This window comes from Chroicocephalus ridibundus, chromosome 3 (assembly GCF_963924245.1).
Source record: "Chroicocephalus ridibundus chromosome 3, bChrRid1.1, whole genome shotgun sequence".
Lineage (NCBI taxonomy): Eukaryota > Metazoa > Chordata > Aves > Charadriiformes > Laridae > Chroicocephalus > Chroicocephalus ridibundus.
In genome coordinates this window covers 106,753,354-106,774,986 of record NC_086286.1, presented here as the reverse complement: position 1 = coordinate 106,774,986, position 21,633 = coordinate 106,753,354, and the positions used below count along the sequence as shown (strand labels likewise).

At 40.5% G+C, this 21,633-nt stretch overlaps 1 protein-coding gene across 14 annotated transcripts in view; it reads left to right on the top strand.

Annotated features, from left to right (window-relative positions):
• Positions 1–21,633, top strand: part of DLGAP2 (DLG associated protein 2) — a 475,732-nt gene that overhangs the window by 107,740 nt on the left and 346,359 nt on the right. For 5 of the 14 annotated variants that reach the window (XM_063330373.1, XM_063330374.1, XM_063330368.1 and 2 more), the window contains exon 1: positions 13,016–13,162. The exons of 8 other annotated variants lie outside the window; for them this stretch is intronic. The gene's annotated coding sequence lies outside the window, so the exon portion shown is untranslated. Of the gene's footprint in view, positions 1–13,015; positions 13,163–21,633 lie in introns of those variants that run through there. One more of the 14 variants, XM_063330376.1, reaches the window with a different exon arrangement.

Here is a 21,633-nt window from a genome sequence, read left to right as displayed (position 1 = left end):
CCTGCTTTGGACCTTCTCAACATGCACATGAGAACTTCTCAAGTTCACTTTGTGCACTTCTCAACGTGTCTGTGCTCACATCACACGTGAAAAGTTGATTAATAACAGGTTTTCATGTCTATCCATAATGCTTATTTTCCTAGTAAGACTGCTTTTGTTGCCTCTTTCTAGCTCACCCATAGATGGTGTAGAAAGTGCCAATAATTCTTTAAAGATTCATTCAGATCTTAGCTTTATTGTAGATTAATTCTGTCCTGCAATAAGTTATGTAATATGAAAGCAGCTTTATACTTGGTAAATAAAATAAAAATATATTCAAGTGTCTTCACTAAACAAGGCACTTGACAAAAAGACTTCCTTTTACCTCAGCCATTCCTTGGTGCTCTAGCATTAAAGAAATTTTTTTGGAATATACTATTGTACACAGCTGTTTGGTAGGAGGAAGTGGGGGTGTCTTCGGTGAAACACATAAGTTTTGCATGCAAAGATGACTATTTTTGTTGTGCATTAATATTCAGTTTTGTTAAAGTGAATCAAGAAGAAACAAGTGTTGTGATGAACAGAATCTTGACAGTTATCAATTCACCGACAGTGATTTCATGACTAAATGTCCTTGTCTTAGTATATAGCCTGCAGAATTAATGGCAATGTGTACCTCAGAAAATAAAATGAAAGCCAGTATGATGCAGCGATTTATTTTTTTCCTTTCCACTATTATGTTGTTATGCTTTATTATTCCTGAATCTCTCTATCATGAAATGTGAAATTAGATTTGTTTGGATTTATCTACTTGGCATTCTTAAGCTTTGTGACATAGGAACTACAGGTTGAACGTAAATGTTGTTTGTGTTCATTTAGTACTTCAGCAATGTAGTCTTCAGTGTACAGAAGAGCCAGGCTTACAGATTAGGGTTCAGATGGAGTGAATAATAAAAGATGCTTTCTTTTTAGAGGTGAAATGAATAACCACTGTGTATTTTAGTAATCGTAACTGTCTCGCTTTTACCTGCTTCTCTCCCCTCTGTGTTCTGTCAAGGATTTTCTTTCTCTAAGGCAGCGATTTGCACAGTTGATCACTGAATGGTGATCTTATAATGCCACTGGAATCTGGGCATTATGGAAACAGTCCTAGAAATATTATGGCTTGAGCATTTACGTTAGCTTTTACAGTCTCTCTTCTTTCTGTCTCTTTTTTTTTTTTTCCTTCCCCCCCGCCCCCATCTCCTCCCAGAATTACAAACCATTTGGTAAACATAAGCTTTGAAAATTCAATTAGAGCAGAAACGTTGTTAGGTTCTTATTTTTCCTCAAAGACTGAAAAGTGAGGGAAGACTCCAAGAGGAAAAGCAGGTGCTCCTCACTGCCCTGTGCTTAAGGGGGAGGGAGGAGGAACCTCTCCAAACTTCCTCCATGTCAGAACGGAGTTCAGTCATAATTACACAGAATCATAGAATGTGTTGCGTTGGAAGGGATCTTAAAGATCATCTAGTTCCAACCCCCCTGCCATGGGCAGGGACACCTCCCACTAGACATCACCACATTCAAATAGGTCCAAAAAACCCCCCACCTGGTAAGGACATATGGTGAGGTAGAGGGATATTTGATGTAGCGTCCTTCCTTTTTGTTGGAGTGAGGTTAGGACATATTCCAAGCATCAGAATAAGCCCCGAACTGGTGCCACCCTTCTTCCTGACCTCCAGTTGAGGACACATGAGGTTAACAAGGGAGTAAGTGCTACGTGACCCTTCCTGAAGTTAGAAGAGCTAAAAGTTGACTTGAATTATTGATGGGTAAGGTTCCTGTGCAGCTTATGCCAACTCTGTGAACCTCTCACCTACGTAGACGTCTTGTTCTGCTCTGTCCCTCGTACCTATCACAGAAAACGAGGGGTTGGGGGGGAGAAAAGCTGGTGCAAGGGGAGCTTTTCTGTGAGCAGAAGGGTCTGCAAAGATTTCTTCCTTGTCTATTTGGAATCAGAAGCCTTACAAATTGCTCAGTCTGAGGGCAGAGAAGATCTCTTACCAGGGACTAGGGTATCCGCTCTAAGCCTGCGGAGGTAGACTAATACCATTTGGCTAGAGGAAGGTTATTGTGATTCATGGTATAGGCAAAAGGATTTCAGTCTCTTCAGAGAAAGAGAAGCCAGGAGATTTTCGAAACAAGAATGTACTTTGCAGCCTGAACCCTTTCTGTAGGTAATCTGAAAGTACTACTGTGCCTGGATGTTTTTTAAATTTGTTTTTTTTTTTTTTCATTGATTATTTATGATAACTTATAATGCAATGGCACTAATAAGCCATAATTAGCAATGAAGTCCCTTTTCCTTGCACACAGGAATGACTGTGCTGGAGGAATTAAGTCTTTCTTCTGCTGAAAGTTGCTGGAGCTCTTCCCCCTCGCCCTGTTCTCCTTGAGCAGGACACCAAGAGTGATGTTTGCCTCCTTTGTAAATAATAATAGACCTGGCGGGAATTGCCTGAACCCGCCTTTGCTTTCTCTTGAAAAAGGAAATAACATTTTACTGAAGTGCATTTCTCCTGGCTGCTGGGAAGAGAGGCCAGGTTGGTCATGCTTGTGGTCGCTCACGCTTCAATCTCTTCTGCTGCTTATAGCTTGAGCTTGCTGTTTGTTTTGTACATTTTGCTGCTCTCCCAGTGCCTTGTTAAACGTTTTATACCAGGCGGATGAATAAGCAGTTGATGTCTGTCCTTTTCACCCAGCCAGATATGACTCCAAGTAAAATACCTGCTCTGAAATAAAAGAAAATTGGGAACTAGAAAACAAGTCAGTCTTTCAACTGAGCAACAAACCGTGATCATATGCTTGAGGACAGATTTTAACCTCAGCCTTGAACCACAATTCATCTGTATTTTGACGTGCTCTTGGCACAGAAAGGACAAGGAACAGCAAATACAGCTTCTGAAATACCGCTTTTCTGCTGGGGCACCTGTACAGCCCTCCCGGCTGTGACCTGAGGATCCCAGACCCGCCACAGCTCCTGATTGCTGGACTAAAAATTTCACAGCACTAGAACAGACTTAAAGATTTTCCTTATGCCATTTTTTCCCTTTCATTCGGAACCACCGAATTACCATTTTCCAATGTTATTTTTAAAACTGGGTCTTAAGTGGTTACTTTTATTTTTTAATAAATAAAATTTTGCTTTTATGACACATTTTAACTTCAGATAAGTCAGTTGATATTCATTTTGCAGTCAGGGTAAAATATAGATATCAAGATGGAGTTGCAGGCTTAAAGACATAAAAATATCAGTAATTCTGTTGATTATAAACCCAGGTCTGTTGCAATTGCCTTGCTTGATCTCTTATATAATGCAATTCTTGAGATTTCCTTTAAATAATACTTATTTGAGATAGACTCTCTCTTTGGCGGGGGGTGTAATCTCATTTCTATTTAAAAAATGCAATCATTTTAATAAAAACTGTCCCTTTGTCATTGTGTTTGCAGTTCACATCTGAGCCACATCTTTAACAGCAGTTTGCTTAACTGGCCATTTCAATGCCCAGTAAAAGGTTTTGATAATGTTATTGCAAGAGCATAAATAATACCTAATGTCTTTATGGGAATTTATATTAATTAACCTGAAATTATTTCTTATTGCCTAATGTAGTGCGTTCGTTAGTGTGCAGTCAGATAGCCGTTACTGTCTTTGTCTTTTTAACTTTCGGTGTATTTCTGTTTCCTGAGAATGACCTTGTTTGCAGTAACAAACTTTTTACTTTGAAGAAAAACAGAGCAAGACACAAATTATTTGGAGAGTTCCTGACAATACTTGCAAATCTTTTATACAGACAAATGCAAAATCATTAAATTCACCATACAGTATGCAGTTGTAGGCAGGAGAGAGCGTGCTGGCTTATTGGTTGCTGGATTTTTTTTCCTTTTTTTTTTTTTTTTCCCCATTATGGAATTTATACTGTATCCAGGACTCCAGTGAAGTAGCACAAATAAAAATTCAATGTTTTCCAAATAAAATAGTCTTTAATTGTTTTTCTCAGTAAGGACTTCTTCCACCTCCACACTAATAAGCATTCTTCTGTGCTTCAACTAGCTACCCACTCACTTTCTCTCTTTAAAGACATCGTCTGTCCCAATTACCATTGAGAATTTTCAGTCTCTCATTAAATTTGGAGCAGTAGGCAATTTAATCAGGCGGTGATCAGTGTAACATTACAGAAAATGACCTTTAGAGAAGTGCATCTTACAAATTTGGGTACTCTGTTTTATCAAACATATTCTTAGTGTTTAGTTAGTTCACGGTTATCTTTGAAAAAATATAAAAAAAAAAAAGGTGACTTGTAGACAGCACTGGAATATGCTAAAAAGTAAAAAAAAAAATATTTCTCTTTAGATTATTTGTCTTTAATCTGAAGTGCCATCTCTTGCATATCAAGCAGATAGGAGGTGGTGTTTCTGCCGACAAAAGCCTTACCTGTACAGGTTTAATCAGACGTGGAGCTGACTGAGGGTGGGGACAGTGGCTTACAGCTTCATTCCCCAGACAAAAGCCACGTTCTGCCTTGCTTCTCCCCCCCCCTCCCCCAGTCAGCGTATCATCTCCCATTGCTTGCAAAGAAGGAACCTTCTTGCAGACGGAGGTTTTACATTAGGCGTTGTGACTCAGGCCCTCCCCATGGGCTGTGGGAGCGGAGCTGGGGCGCCCGTGGGAGCCACGGAGATCGGAGGGAGATGCTGCAGCATCGCGGGGGGGGGGGGGCTTGGTGGGCTCTGCCCCACGGCCGGGGACACAGCGGCTCCAGCAGCTACTAGAGAGACCTTTTCCAGAAATCCCTGGATGCTGAAGGCACCACTCTGTCAAAAAGTGAGCTTACACTAGGGCCAATGTATAGAGCAGGAAAGCTGCCAGACCAAAATGAGTTTTACGCTGGCGTAGCGTGGTTTGGCGTGGCATAATTGTAATGAAGCACGCTAAGCCACGATTGCTACCTGTGTTCTCTAGGACTTGGCGAATTATAACTACCCTGATAGAAATGAGCCATTGCAAATTTAGTTTTCAGTTTAGAAAATTTCGTTGCATAGTATAACCAAGATCCAAAGCAGCCATCTTTCCCTTGTGTTCAGATCACAAATCTGATTTTTTTTTTTACTCCCTGTTCACGAGTGTACAAGCACGTGTAGTCCTTAACAATTCAGGAATTTGCAGTCTGACTCTTAGACTCAAAATCCTAAACCAGCTCAGAGGTGGGGGTTTTTTGGTGTGTAATCCAGCCCAGTTGAAGCTGTCCACTGATTTGCCATTTGGAGGCACTGTATACACTGTTTGCATCACACAAGGTGATTAGCAAGTTGGATAGGTAGGATTTGACTTCTGAGAGCGTGCATGTGTTGCTTCTTCTCCTGTACCACTAGTGTATATTGGGCGTATGCCCCGGGCTATAAAATCCAGTGTATTTTGTATTTCTTAGACGCTAGCATTCTCTGAGGATCTAAATATCTTTTTCATATGGTATTGCACTGAGTTACGTGAAACAGGGTTATTTAGCAGTGCCAGCCAGAGAGGAAGAGGTGACATCCTCTTCTGCGAATGCTGAGCTCTGAATTCCTTTAAACATCTTCATCATATGTTTGTTTAGATAGGCCCCTCTCACATACCTGTGTCAGAAATACAAAAGTGTTTATGTTAAGGAGGCAGGACTATGAGTACCTCATAAGAGGGATAACTTAAAGGTGTTACCGTCATAGCAGTTCTGCTTCAATTTTGATGATAAAATCTGAATCAATTCCTTGCGGAAAAAGAATGCCACTTTCATGAGATCAGAATCAACGAAGATGCAACAGTTTCTTCCCTCTGTGAATGAAGGAAATTAACAAAACCCACCATGCCAAAATTTAGGACCCCAGTTCTACCTTTATGTATTTCCCAAGCACGCATCCAGGAAGAACATTTGACAGTGAAGCAGTATTTAATACTCTTTATTTCACAGTTCTTGAATAACAAAAATTTTCAGCGAAACGAACCTCAGGCTGAACTCGGGAGCAGCTAACTGAAAATTAAAAAACAAGAGAGAGGATTTTCAATGGCCATTTACCTAAAGAGAAGTGGGTTCCCTGTGCTGTCTTCTGGATTGAAAATCACTGTTACAGAATATGAAACCAGAACATGAAAATTCTAGCCGCTGATATTCACACAATACTGTAATTTCTTGAATATTTTAGGATCCTGCTTTGAGCTGTTGTCTCTAAGCAACACATCAGTCTGTGTTGCACTGGTTCATATGACTACAAAATATATACATTTTTTTCACCTAAATAGTGAAGTTGCTAATGCCTTTTGAAGACACCTATATTAAACGGTGGATAAGTTGGTAAAAGCCAGAAGACTGATACCTGATTGTTTTGACTTCTCACTATGAGACTCAGCTGGGAATGCCGCTCATCAAGAACTCACACTGAAATGGGAAAAAAGGTAAGATTAAGAAACAGTATGCTTTTAATATCCTACAGCACCTAAAATTATCAATAAGCTTTTTACAAAAGATATGTTCAGTAGAGCGTGGTTTTAAGGACATACGTTTATCTTTATTCAGAGATGTGAATTACTGGGTGCGTAACAAGAGATGAATTGAAGAAGGGGCTGGAGGGAATTTTACAGATATCCTAGTCATGAGAAACTTTGCAAAAAGCTTGTGAAGCTGCCCACAGATTTGAAGCCGTGAGAAATCTGAAATGCCATGGATGACTACGACGCTACTTAAAATTGCTGAGGTTAATGGACTGCACGGTAGGTATTATGAATGTCACTTAACTGCACTGCTTTTACAGAACAGAGTTTTCCTCTTCTACTAATGTTAATTATGAAGCATACGTAGTCTGAGACAGCATAATGGATGCCATTGTTCCATTTGTGAAAACACTTGATGTTTATCAGAGCTGGTGAGGGACAGCATACTGCATAATTTTGCTGTACTTAATTTTATATTGTACATAATACAACGCTACTTCAGATACACTTTTTTGCATGCCGGTAGAATATCACGGTTTCCTTCTTCCCATAGAACATACAGTAAAAAACTGTTCCCACATTTATTATAGTCAAGAATGCAAAGTGCACCTCATCCAATACCATCGTTATTTTAGAAAACGAGTGAAGGCTTTCTTCAGCCTAGTGACTATTCTTTCTGAAGAAAATCAGTCTGATCTTCAATATCTGAAAGTTTCTAATTACTATTTTTTTCCAACAGGTCTTCTGTCTTTTATCTACTGCAGAACTAATTTGGACTAAATCAAGACGTAAGCAAACTTACCAAATGTCATGAAACTAATGGCCATGGGCTTAAGAGCTGGTAGATGGCAACAGCTACGGAGAGTAGAGTTCTACATTCAAAACAGTCTTAATTCCTGCCTCTTCCCTTATTTTTCCTCTGGGAAATGCAGATTTTGGGAAAATGCCTTTCAGTGTTGTCCTGGATATTCAAATATGTATGTCTTAATAAAGACCCCTGAAAATTTGTGTTTGTGATGTTTTGTTCTTGTTGCCATGAGCAAATGGAGCCAGCAGGCGAAGACCTCTTTCACTGACGCGTGTCACAAAGTGCTTTGTACAGAACTATAAGATTTCATCAAATATTTGTCTCCGCTATGCAGAGATATTACTCTAAGATTTGAATTATCCCTAGAATTTTGCTGGTGTCCCCTCACCCCCATATGATTGATGCTGATTGTGTGGGATGTCCACCCATCCCCCATGACCCACTTTCAACTGACTGAAATGTTTGGGTTTGGGAAGGATTTTAAATTTGCTGTTATGACAGCAAAATTAAGAATATAATAGAGATTGACTGCACCTCGCTGTTTCAGGAGCTGAAGATCCCTTTTTCTGTAATGTGTAAAACCTACCAGATTCTAGCATGTTCAAAGCTTAACTAACGTACAAATTCTAAAAGTTTTGTCATTTGAGCTTTTCATTTCTGAAATATTGCCAATAAAACGTTCCCTACCTCTACCTTACAAGTAAGAAGCATTGATTTGGAGACAAGTGCTTGAAGCTGTGTTCTATTGTTCATTGCTCCGAGGTACTAAATTACAGAAATTCCTATAATGTTCCACTCCCTCATGCCCATCCCTAACAAACTGCTTTATAGAAGGCTTAAATTAATTATATTACAACAATAAAATTCACAGCTACCGTTCAGCTCCTTACTTGGTTGTTGTCTGGCCTGTGAGTACATTCAGCCTGGATAGAGGACAAAATTCTCTCCCCACGCTGGTGTGACAAAAAGGGCTCACTAATTACATGTGTTGTAACAGATTGGTTTAAAGACATACCTCACAGAAATGGTGGGTATAGAAAAAGTGAAAATAATAGTTAGGGAAAAAACGTGGAAGCTATTGATCTTAAGCGTGCCTAAAGCACTGCAGCTGGGGAAGAAGCCCATTGGGTGCTCTATATGCTTGTTCTCAGTGAATGTGTGGTTTTGGCTTCCCTTGAATGATCTGTCTGCAAAGGGAAAAAACCAACCAAAACGCAAGTTTTGTTTCCCAAACTGAGAAATATCTTTGAGCGTTTTAGACACGCACCTTTTGAAAATGTCTTTTTAATCCACAGTTCTAATTTGGCTCGGACTCAGTTTTCTGTGACGCATCTTTAAAGTTGTTTTGAGTTAGAAATATATATATATATATATTTAGCTTAGGACCGGCTGAAAATTATCTTATTGCTGGTGGTCTATGTAAGATGAATCCAGTCCCTGAAAAAAGCCGTTGCAATAGAGAAATCTGTTCAATTATATTATTTTCAGAAAACAATTGTTTTCTGAGCCCAGTAAGGCTTGTCTTGCCACCTTATTTAGAAGGGTGGCCCCATTAACCCTCGTGATGTGGGAAGTAGGAGTGAAGGCTACTGCTGCTGTCAGTGCTCTTTTGGATAAAAGAGGGGTAACAATCTGGAAAATGGAGGCTTAGTTTCCCTTTTATTATTATTGTAAGTAGGCATGCTCTGCAATGGGGCTTTATAGGGAAAAAAAGCTTCCTTCCCGAATCCCATTGGCCCAGAGCTCTTCCATTGCTGCTGCAGATCCCCAGCCTCGCGGATGGAGTGGGGCACCTGCCCTGGGCTCTGTGGCTGCTGTGACCAACACTGTAGAGTAGAGTAGAGTGGGATTGTTTCAGCTGGAGAGGACCTTCAGTGATCATCTAGTCCAACTCTCTGACCAATTCAGGGCTGGCCAAAAATTAAAGCATCTTATTAAGGGCAAGCGTGTTGTTAAGGGCCTGTATACCTACATACACTTAACCTGTGTGCTTTCCTCTTGAACTCCTCGAAGCCGAACAGATTATGACTACAAGTCATTCTTGGATGAAAGGGCAATTACAAAAATGTGGGAATAACAAAGCATTTACCAGAATTCTGTGCTGTAAAGTACGTGATTGAAATGGTCATATGTAACCTTTCTTTTCCCTCCCTGTTGGCTGCATTGCACGTGTTGTCACTGCAACTCAAATTCCGAGACTGTGTTGTGCACTGAATGCTTCGCTGTCACGCTGGAGTCATCACTGAGGGTTGAACCCGGAAAGTTTTATGAGATTGCCTGTGTCACTGAATTCAAGAAGGCTATGCTAGGCCCAGATGTGGTTGGTGTTTAGACTGATGCTTAAGGAAAATCCCATCAAAAAAAGTAATCCTGCTGTCTTGAGCTAAGCAGGAGAAATCATTAATGTTCAATGTGGGAATTCAGAAATGAGCTATGTGTTATCGAATGTAGACGCATACCTATTCATTTAGTAGTTTTTGAATGGTAGGAAGTTAAATGGTAGGAAAAAGATTAAGTTCTTACTGTTATCAGCACACAAAGTGTAATGTAATATGCCATTAATTTACCTCATTCAGTGGGTTTTAAAGGTTTCTATCTTAAAAGGTAGCGATGCGAGACTTGTTTTCTGTGGTACCTTTTGTGAAACTGTTAGTCTGAGGAGCCGTAGGACTCTGGATCGTAAGAAAATCACTGTGCTGTTCTTAGTAGCTGGAAAGTCTGTCATTTTCTTCTGTATTTATGTCACAAATCTCTGTCTCAGTTCTGTACTGAATTCATCCAGAGTCATCCAGGAGGCAGGAATGGGGTCTCCCAGTTGGCAGCTGGTTCCCTGGCATCTGTTTTGGATCAAGAGGCTATGGGATTTGACTCCGTAGTTCTTAGAAATACATGACCTCTCCAAGCATCCATCTCCCCTCTTATGAAATAACAATAAAAAGAATATATTCACAAAGATATTTTAGGGGTTAAGTAGTTAATGTTTTGAGTAGCTTAATGCAGAAGCACTTTGTATGATTAAGTACTGCTTTAAGTAATTAGTTTAGGAATTTGATAATGTTCTTTGTGGGCTCCTGCTGTGGTTCATTTAGAAGAATGCTCTTTGGTCTTCCCATGGGAATATAAAGGACGGTGTGCCCAGAACACAGCCATAGCCCCCGTCTCCGTCCCTCCAAATGAGACAGGACTCATTAACTATTAGAGAAGTCCAGTTTCTTTGTATGTAAAAATGTTGGAACCCAGAGGAAGTATTGATGCTGTTCAACAGGACTGTGTACATGACTGTCCATGATTTAATAGCAACTGCCTGTTTTCCTAGCACTCCTTTTGGTCCTTGGGACTAATAGACCAGATACCTGTCTTAAATACCAGATGCCTGGCTGTGGACCTTGTCTACCTAGACTTTAGTAAAGCCTTTGACACCATTTCCCACAGCGTTCTCCTGGAGAAACTGTTCGCTCATGGCTTGGATGGGTGTGCGCTTTGCTGAGTAAGAAATTGGCTGGATGGGCAGGCCCAAAGAGTGGTGGTGAATGGAGTTAAATCCAGTGCCAGTCACAAGTGGTTTTCCCCAGGGCTCAGTATTGGGGCTGGTTCTGTTTAATATCTTTATCAACAATCTGGACGAGAGGGTCAAGTGCACCCTCAGTAAGTTTACAGATGACACCAAGTTGGGCAGGAGTGTTGATCTGCTTGAGGATAGGAAGGCTCTACAGAGGGATCTGGACAGGCTGGATCCACGGGCCGAGGCCAATGGTATGAGGTTGAACAAGGCCAAGTGCTGGGTCCGGCACTTGGGTCACAACAACCCCATGCAGCGCTACAGGCCCGGGGAAGAGTGGCTGGAGAGCTGCCTGGTGGAAAAGGACCTGGGGGTGTTGGTTGACAGCCAGCTGAATATGAGCCAGCAGTGTGGCCAAGAAGGCCAAAACCGTCCTGGCTCATATCAGAAATAGTGTGTCCAGCAGGACTAGGGAAGTGATCATCTTCCTGTACTCGTCACTGGTGAGGCCTCACCTCGAGTACTGTGTCCAGTTTTGGGCCCCTAACTACACGAAAGACATTGAGGTGCTGGAGTGTGTCCAGAGAAGGGCAACAAAGCTGGTGAGGGGTCTGGAGAACAAGTCTTATGAGGAGCTGCTGAGGGAGCTGGGGGTGTTTAGTCTGGAGAGACTTTATCACTCTCTATAACTACCTGAAAGGAAGTGGTAGCAAGGTGAGGGTTGGTCTCTTTTCCCAGTTAACAAGCAATAGGACAAGAGAAAATGGCCTCAAGTTGTTCCAGGGGAGGTTTAGATTGTATATTGGGAAAAATTTCTTCACCAAAAGGGCTATCAAACATTGGAACAGGCCGCCCAAGAAAGTGGTGGAATCACCATCCCTGGAGGTATTTAAAAGATGAGTAGAGGTAGTGCTCAGGGACACGGTTTAGTGGTGGACTTGTCAATGCTAGGTTAGCGGTTGGACTTGATGATCTTAGAGGTCTTTTCCAACCTAAACAATTCTATAAGTAAAGTATATCTGCTATGATTCTTGGTCTATATTATATGCTAAAATAAAGCTTGGGGGGATTCTACAGGTCTTCCCAACATTGTAGCCAGCTTGTGTCCCATTTGGGCTACTTGCGACATGTCAAAAGGACACAATAAGAATCAGACTCAATACTTAAATTTCCATCTAACTGCAGAAATAAAAATAGTTGTATGTAGTTGTGCAAGTTTGTACACCTACACAACAATGGCCTCGTTTTCCAAACTTCTCTTCTCGATGGATATTGCAGATAAGACACTGGAAATGCAGTGCTGACTATGGTGGGTATAATGGCTAGTAATCATGCCAAGAGCAAGTGTGGATGACTGTCCTTTTACATTTCAGGAGTAAAGAGAACTCTTTGATAAACATATCTGTTCTTCAGTAAATGAAAGATAGAATTGCAGTCCCTTTTATGATAAACTCAAGTAATCCGTGTTCACGCCAAGCTCAGATTTCAGAGGCAGTGCCCTTCAATTGCAGGGACAAATGTACATTTGGATAGGGAAAGTAGACAGTGAAGTGTAATTTTTGTGAGAAAATACTGCTTGCCCTGTTTTTTCTACACCTTAAAGAATAAAGGGAAGAGCGATTATTTCTTGATACAGTGCAGATGTGTTTCTTCTTCCAAACGGATAAGCTTTTGCAATGTGTTATTGCTTTGCGCCTTGAGGCTACCACAGTTACAAATGCCTCAAGTATTTGGGGTCTTTTAGCCATGGGGATAGTTCCCTAATGTCTGAAAATCGCTACTGTCCAGCTGTAGGTGGGTAGTCACCTCTCAGCCTTGGATTTAGCCTGTTCATCTGTGCAAATGCTGAAACTCAGCTCTACTTTTCACTTTTCTCCGCTTTGCATCGGTTCGCTTGCACTCATCGTCAGTTGTTAGCTCTCTGCCTGGTGGCTAGCATGATGGAGCCTGATTCCAGATTGTGGCTTCTAGATGCTATGGAAACAGAAATAAATATTTTTACCGTTTTTTGTATTTCGTATTATGTAAGTGCACTAGTAACAATGCATGGCACAGGGGATGCAGTAATTGAATGTGCTGTGCAGAGCTTACTCTTTGTTGCTTAGCAATTAAATGTATGCACGTAGCAGCAGCACTGACAAAAATGCTAATAAAAGGTGACAAGTTATATCTCCAGAAAAAATTACACAAGTAAGAAAAAAATCCCTGACAAGATACAGGAGCAGCAGCAAATGGTACATACTGATAGATCTTGTCCTTCCTGAAGGCAAGATCTTCAGGTACTGGCCACTAGAGGGGCTGAGATGATGGGAATAGAAGCTATCCACATTTATAGCATGGGCTACAGACACACAGTTGTGCAAACATCATGGTAAGGCTTTTTGTTGTTGTTGTTGTTGTTGTTCCTTTATTATTTGTGCATATTTTTCTCTGTAAAATGTCTAGAAACCTGTTCTGTTTTCTTTGTTTCATTTTTCTCCTTGGTGTTCAGGTTTGCAGATTTTTCACGGCATCTCTTTCAATTGAATTTCTGACTTTCCTACCAGATCCTTGTTTCACAGTATAAGGTTTTATTTATATAACATGATGCAACCTATCATGGTAACGTAAATAGATTTCTCTATAAAATTGCATCTTTAGGAATATCAAACTGCTTCTTTTTTTCCTCCTTTTTTTTTTTTTTTTGTTCAGAGCAAACCCGAAGCAGAGGACCTGCATTGTAGGCTGCAATTCTCAAAAAAGCCCAGCATTTTAGAACTCCTTTCTTTCTGAGATTTGTATGTTTAACCTTTCGCTCCTTCTCTCTTATCTTTAGTCTTCTAAAATCTCTGTCACTTGTGTTGTGCTGAGGAAGTGCACCACTTCTTCGACTGGTTAATACTTATTAAAACACTCGCTTTGCTGTGGGTAAACATAGATCGTCAGGCTTATTTTAGAGCTTTTTCCGAACCAGCTTGACACATTGTTGCATGCAATTCTTTTCTCTACATTAAGAGAATAATTTACAGGCTGGAAGTAATTACTCTTAAGTTGTCTATTAACGTCTGTGGTATTTAGCAAATATTTCTAGTTATGTGCAGGCTTTCAATACTTTTTCTTCTAGCAATTCTTTTCGGTTTTTTAGAGCTTTGCCTCATTAGATTTCTGCTCACCAAAGTGCTGATTCTGCACTTGACAGTGTGTCTGCATAGTGAATTGAAGGATCTGGGCCCAATTTTGATCTATTTATATTACAGTCCATTTCATTTTAACTGAATGCAAGTACTAATTTGGCCGTGCTTGCTTTCAGCGTTATCTCAGGTTGTGCCAAATCATCAGACAGTCCATTTGGAGTTTGGCGGGCTTTGCTGAAACTCCTGCGTTTTTGGTCAAGCGCTATTGAAAAATGCAGCTATTTATCAAATAAAAGTAGCCTAACTCCTGGCTCGATTCGAGAATCCCAGTTCCCTATCCCGTGCCTTTGCAAATTAGAGGGACCCTGAATCAGTGCAGATCAAATTGTATTCTGTGTAAATAAAATGAATCAAGCTTCTTTTAATTCATGTACTATACCTCTTAAGAAATAAAACTTAAATACACTAAAATTAAATACAGTAAAAATAATGATGACGAATTGGAATATTACTTGTCTTCTCTTTCCTGGCTTCTTTATGAGTGTATTGATAGACCAGGAATTGAGATAACTCTGCACCCAGAGAAATGCTGTCACAAGATGCAAGCAGCAAATTGCAATTCAGAGAGATTGTTTGAGCTGGTCCACCTTCTGTTTCCTTCACTTGTTATGTTTCCTCCAAAAAGGAGTTTTTAGCATGAGTTAAGCAGGCAGGAATTATACCATACAGATTAAACTATATCTCAACCCTAAGCCAGCTAGGGTAAGGAAATGATAGTGCAAGACAGAAAGGGAGTAAAAGAGCAACAGATTATTGTGTTAAAATATCCTGCGTGCATTGATTGTGATCTTTTTAATGAGACGGTTTACAACTTGTTCAGGACATTGAGTCGAACATCTGGAAAAGGAAAGATCTGAATCCACTGAGATGATACAAAACCAAATTTCCCTGATTCGTCTTTTCCATATTCCTCCTACACCAGTAACTGTTATCGTGACAAAATAAGCTTTAAGAGGATCAGTTTGATTTGTGAAATACTTTTCTCCAAAGGCTGCACTTTGAAAGCTATTTCCAAATAAGTCTGTGCTATCCAGAAGTAACAGAAATATTTCATACCCTAGAAGGATTTTTTAAACATATTTATGTATTCCTTCCTTCACACGTTACCTGCAATGACATGCAAACATGATGTGTGCATGTGTGTATATACGTATGTGTGTGCGTGTATATGATGGAATGTGAAAAAGCAAATACTTTATAGAAACGTCTACTTAAATGTCTGCCTGGAAATGCATGCGGTATGAGCTTTTTTAAGTAGCCACCTCCTGGTAGTACCTTCACTCAGATTCTCACCATTCCCATGTAGTGTTCTGTAAATACCCTGTGAGAATGACTAGCAGGGAGGATGATCTTGCATAACAGGCAGCTGACTAATTTAGACCAGGAACATTGATCTACAATGACTGAAATAGTCTCAGTCTTGTTCCGATTTCGACATTTGAAGTTTTGGGATTACACTCATGGATACTTCTGTAGTCCAGTCTCCGGAAGTCACTGGTCATATATTATATAATTTTCAGCTAGAGGGAGAAAGGGATAAATCATTCCAAATATCACAGACAGGGTAGGATTTTGTGTGTCATGTGTGTTCCTGACACATAGAGAGGGCCATGTGAAATTTTTGTAAATGGTCTCTACCCTATACCACTTCCTTAGCCGTATACCATAATAGACCACCTTCTACATCTTTCTGAGCATGCTGCCTCGTCCTCCATACTTTATTCACCTTTCTGAGCACTGTACCTTGACCTAAGCTGTTCTTCTTTTTTATCCAGTTAGATTAATTCAGGTTTTCATAAAGAAACTGCCTCCAAAAAATTTATTGAAATAATAAAAGTCTGTTGTCCACCTCTCACCTTTATCTTCAGATTTAAACCACCCAAGTAAAGGCTGGGATTGTGGGGTATGTTTCAGGGCTACACTGATAGTGCCACTTCTGTGGCCACCTAGTGCGCACTGGTTTTTGAGACATTGATTTAAATCAGTGCCAGTCACTGCGAAGAGCCAGGACTTGCTCGAGGACTGGTCTGTTCTGGGTCTGAAGCCAAGGGATGAAGCTGAGCTTGCAAGGTGGGAATGTCTTTGAGCATAAGTGATTGCAAATCAGTAGAGTTGCTTGGAGGTCAGCTCTGGCGTTCTCATTTGATTGATACCCAACTCTTACCATAGGTGTATATACAGATTCAGTGCCATTGAGTAATATGGGAATGTATTTCCCAACAAATATGCGAGTCCACCGGGCTCTTTCTTTGCCACCATTGAGCTTGCTTTTCATCCATGCTCTTGCACTTCTGTCAGAAGAGACATTAAAAAACTTCAAATGCGCTATTATACATGTGCTACATAAATAGACATATGTCTTACATTCTTTGCTACTGTAAAAATATGACTCATCACTGCAACTAATTTTGTTTTGAATAACAGCAAACTGGATATGAATTCCTGAAGTAAGAAAAAGTCGGGGAAGAAATGGCTGTGTAGTTTGCTAGTTTTGTTTTAAGCAATGAATCACATAAAACCCCCAATGTTTCATGAAATATATGCCCATTAAAAAAAAAAACCCAAACTTTGAACTGTAAAATTTGTTGCTTCTTCTTCTGTTTATTAAGCTTTGTATTCTTATTGCAAAAATGCATATCAAATGAGAAAAACACAGAAAAAGAATAGGTTAAGAAATGAGTAACCAGTTGTGCAATTAAATTTTATAGGAAAAGGAGCATTCATTTTTTCTTTTTTTCCCCCCAAATACGTCGTGCTTACTGTAATCGGCTTAGCAGTTTTAATCTTAAATTGGTTCCCATTAACTGCTGATACCTAACTTGCAGAATGCATCACTATGAAAAAGGTAAACTTGTTTGAGTCAAAATTTTCTTCCTCACTAACAGACACCAGAAGAAAGTCCTGGGTAAAATTTAGAACGCTATTGTATAATAAATGAGTAATCTGAGAAAATTTAATGCATAGACAACAGTCTCTCCTTGCTGTGCTGCTGTGCTGTTGCTCAGATACACAGCTTGTCTGAATCTAAATACATTGATTTATAAAAAGTGCATATTTGGTGATACATACCCCGCAAGCATGAACAAGTGAACAGGAAGAATAATATTGATGGAACTGGTTGCCTATTTGAAAAAGCCCTTGCAGGAGTACAGTAAGCTACAGTGGAGTTAAGTTTTTAAAATTACATTGTGATACATGTTTTGGTCTGTGACTGGGAGAAAAGCGAGTTCAGAGACATCTACTCAAAGGCTTTTTTGGATTCCTGATCAGTGCCGAAGGGGCGCTCTTCTGTGAGAACAGCTTGGCACAGAGCCCACATCCCAGCAGTGGAGAGGATGAAGTTGGACTTGGGCAGCGTTTTTAAAGTGCGTGATTTGCTGCTCTCAGGATTGTCAAGCTCCTTAACAGTATTAGCATGTTGCTGGAGATATTTGTTAATCAATCGATAGAAAAGAATAGCTGCTTCTGTGTTCAGTAGAGAAAGCCTTTGCAACAGAAAGGATTATAAACATCCTGTTTGATAATCTCAACATTTTCAAACATTTCTTAAACTTCATATTAACTACTGGTGCTCTGTTTGTTACTGAAGATAGATGTGTGGGAATATAGATCAGTGGGAAATACTTTGGCTGTCTGTTTCTTAGTGGTGGTAAGGAGTTCATGAACCCTTTGCCTTTGGGACCCATTCCCTTCAGCAGAATGAGAGTAGCTGTCAATCTGTGGCATTTTATGGAGGCCACAAGATCGGTCTGGCGGGCTTGGTGTTGGAGACCATTCCAACGAAGAGGCAGGCAGGTTTCGGGGAAAGCTTGGTTTTATTTTCAGCTGCTCAGACTTTGCAGAAGGTGAGGTGGCCGAGGCTTGAGATTGGCCTCCCTGCTCCCGCTGGAAATCCCTGCTAAGGGGACGGCGGCTTGGAGCGCTATTTTGAGGATGTGCTGACCTGGGGGGAAATAAAAGGCATCAGGGTCGCAATTAGGCCATTTTAACAGCGGAGGGACTATTTCCCCTCTAGATGGAGCTGTGCACTTGTGTTACAGCAGAGGTGGCTACCAGCGTAAAGACTACAGGTGAAATCTTCTTCCTGGAAGACCAGCCGGCAGAGCCCTGCGGCCAGCAGATGCCCGGCTCAAGGATGGCAGTGGGCAACAGTTACAGCCTCTCCGCTGCCTGTCTTACACATGTGGGTATGGCAGAATAGGCTGCAGGGAAGATTTCCCCGTTTATAGCAAAGACTTACCTCCCTGCTTCCACCTCTGGCTATTTTGTGGCAGGCTTTCTCTGCTCCCTCTTCTTGTACACCACTTGCAGCTCACTTTGTCTCTTAGCATCTTCCAGGCCCACAAAAGTTGCCATTTTCTTAGTATCTTCATTGTCTCCTTAAATCTATCTGCCAGCTGTGTTCTATATGATAATGGCTTTTTTATAGCTGTGTTTTCTTTATACTGTGTACTCGATTGCTGTGATTGCGAGTCTGCGCTGTATTTGTCTGTGCTTTGGGTAAAGTGAGGGCATATCTTCCATGTGCTTGTAGCTTTACTTGGAATGATTTCTAAAGCATAATTCATAGCTTTAGAGGTTATTTGATCCCTAACTTGGATTAATTTCATCTAAACAAGGTCTGTATTTGTCTTAAATGTTGTCCCATTATAAATTATCTTGTTTATGGGTCAAGATTCTCTGCCATATCTTGCGACGCTGCAGCTGAACCCCTCTGTAAAGCCACATTTAGGGCTGACTCCTCGGTTCCCAGGAAGCTGGGGCTGTGAGTTTTCATTGCACTGGGTATATGTGTTCCCAGACAGGAGAAAATGTGTTTCTGTGCCAACGAGCTTGTAACATATTTTAAGTAGCATGATGTGACTTACTTAATAGTTAGTATACAGAGGTCACTTTATTTTTTTGGCATTTCTCCCAGGAAAGAAGACAGGAGCACAAGGAAGTAGGGAAGAGTAACAGAAAACAGCTTAAAAGTCAGAGTAGCATTCTACCAATAAATATCAGCTTTTTGGTGTACTCTCCTTCCACAGTTACCCAGCTCCCACTAAACTGATATTCTATTTTTGCTGAAACCTGGACACATATGCATTTAGTAAGACTTCATCAGAAGGAAAACCTTCTTCACATTCCCATTTGTGTTGAAAAATTTTCAGCGATGAATTGTTCAGTACTATTCATACCACTTTCTATGACTTACGTAGATATTGATGACTTCTGTTGAAGGCATAAAGTGACATGTTTGTCCTTGAAGACTGGAGATTTCAGGTAGTGGATTAAACTGTTTTAAACCAACAGCTGAGTCCTTTGAACTTCTGTGAAGTGCTTTCCTCCTTGTGTTAGGTCCCTAGCTGCTCTGAATGGAAATTCTGCATGAAAAAGTGACCACCGCTGATGCGTTGTTTCATTTGACGTGTAATGCATTCGCCAAAGTCTGTTAATGTGGAAATGAGGGATTACAGGAAAAGCTTTGTTTTTCAATAGGGTTAAGAAAGTAATGGTGTGACAGACAGTGTCCTTGGTTCTTAAAGGTTGGAAATGCGATCGGAATATCACCTACCAACTGAAAACTCAATATCGAGTGAAATCTGCATATCTATCTTTTAAGAAAGTGTTTATGATTCTGGGAAAGCTCTGTTTGTGACTTTTGGGGGCATTGTTTGAGTACTTGGGTCCGACAATGCTAGAAGAGATTAGGTGTAATTGGGTGTTGAGGGGACAGTGTATCCTCAGAGAGGATATACCCTTATTCCTCAGAGGCAGGAATAAGCCTCTGCCGACATTGCTTCTTTACAAGCTATAGCTGTAGTTCCCTCTAATTCCTGCTGAAGGTTTCAGGTGTTCTACCTGCAAGTCCTGTTCCCAGTGAGCGCTCTGCCCTTCCTGAAAAAGGGGGAAAAGGTGCTCGATGAAACCTTCTCGAAGGACCTCATTGAAGGTATGAAGAGTAATATTAAGGACTTTCACCTAAAGGGATCATCGGCAAAATCAGATACAGGGGAAATGAAGAGAAACAGCCAAACTGATAAAGACTGCATGGATCTGCCTCTGTCAGATATGTCACTGGGTGACTAAAGGCGATTAGCTGCGAGGAGGTATTGAGGTGAAGAGAGGAAGAATAAGTTACTTACACGTAGGAGGAGTGGCGATGGTGGTTCAGGCAGGTTTTCAAAATAACAGCTAGCAGGGAGCAAAATCACCTGGCGTGCTGAGAGGAACTTAAGTAGAAAGCTACCTGCAGTAGCAGAATAAAAGTAAGAAATGTTTTTTAGTGGCTGTCGAGGACACAGCCACTGGACACAGTTTTAAAGAACACTTTTATGGTATACTAAATGACAGTGAATTCAGGAAATAATATAAGGTCTAGCCAGTTTGACATTTATGTAAGAGTACTGAAAGGAAGAATCACGCTGATTACTGTAAGATAAAGCAAACAACAAAAAAAATAGTTCTACTTATAGCTATTTCTTATTACAACAGACAGGGAATCTAACCAGGGAAGACCAACTTTTAATTTTCTTAGAAGTAGGAAGATTTACAATAATACTAAGTGTATTTCATCTGACTTTGGCTTGCTAAATCCCCAGCCTGTGCTTCTCGCCTGGCATCCGGCACAGCCTTTTCTGGGTTTCGGCTTTGCACTAGCCAAGAGCAGAGAGCTCTTTCGCACACGCTGCTGAAGCTGGGGTCTAACGAAGCATTGCCACTGCAAGGTTTCTACTGCAATAATCGTCCTTATACACAGATGTGTAATAATATGCCTCAGCTAAGAGTCTGAACTTAAAAAGATAAAAGCAACACAGCTAAAAGGCTCATAAACCAAAGAGATTATTATTTTTTTTGTGTCTGAATAATTTTGGTGCATTTGGTGAATTTTAATGCTTATGGAAATGAAAGATTTTATTGGAGGCAAAGCAAGTGTAGGCAGTAACCATAGTGACTTCTACACATATCAGCTTTGCCAGTGTGCTTCAGTTCTAGTCTGCAAAATCCCAGTTATCAAACATTTGTAGGTTCTTATTGGGCGATCACGGTGAAGGGTTGATGCAGGAGGGGTTATTGTCCTTTCATAAAAGACGAGACTCACAGCAACACAACAGTCTTTTGCCAAGTTTCTCGCTGAGGTCAAATCTAAATTATGAAAGCATCAAAGGTTGCCACTGTGAATATTAATGTTATTGCTGATGTTTTTCCTTTGCGTGCTGGCAGGGTTAAATAATCTATCAGTGATACCTACATTTTTGTCGTATCATTCTCTGGCCTTCGGCCACACTTAAAAGAAGAGCTAGTTGACAGATGTACTGCAATAGGCCTTTCTGAGCTATTGCTAGAGGATTTTACTTCTTCTTCTTTACCACTGTTAATAACTAGTCTTGCACACATTGTCCTTCTGCAAGAAAGATGAAACTTAATAGAAATAATCTCCTGAAAGAATATTTCTACTATTTTGTTTGCTATGTCAGAAATAACTTCACTATTTTTAGTAATCATGCTAAACAGTCCTTTCACTGCACATTTTAACTGCCACAGCTTATGCTAGAAGCCTCTGGATATACTGAAGCTAAAAAAAAATGACTTAAAAGTTGTAGTACGTGTCAGCGTGGGAACGTTATTTTGGCATGGGGGCAAGGTTGTCTGAAATGAAAAGGTTGGCTGATAGAGGAGGCAGAAG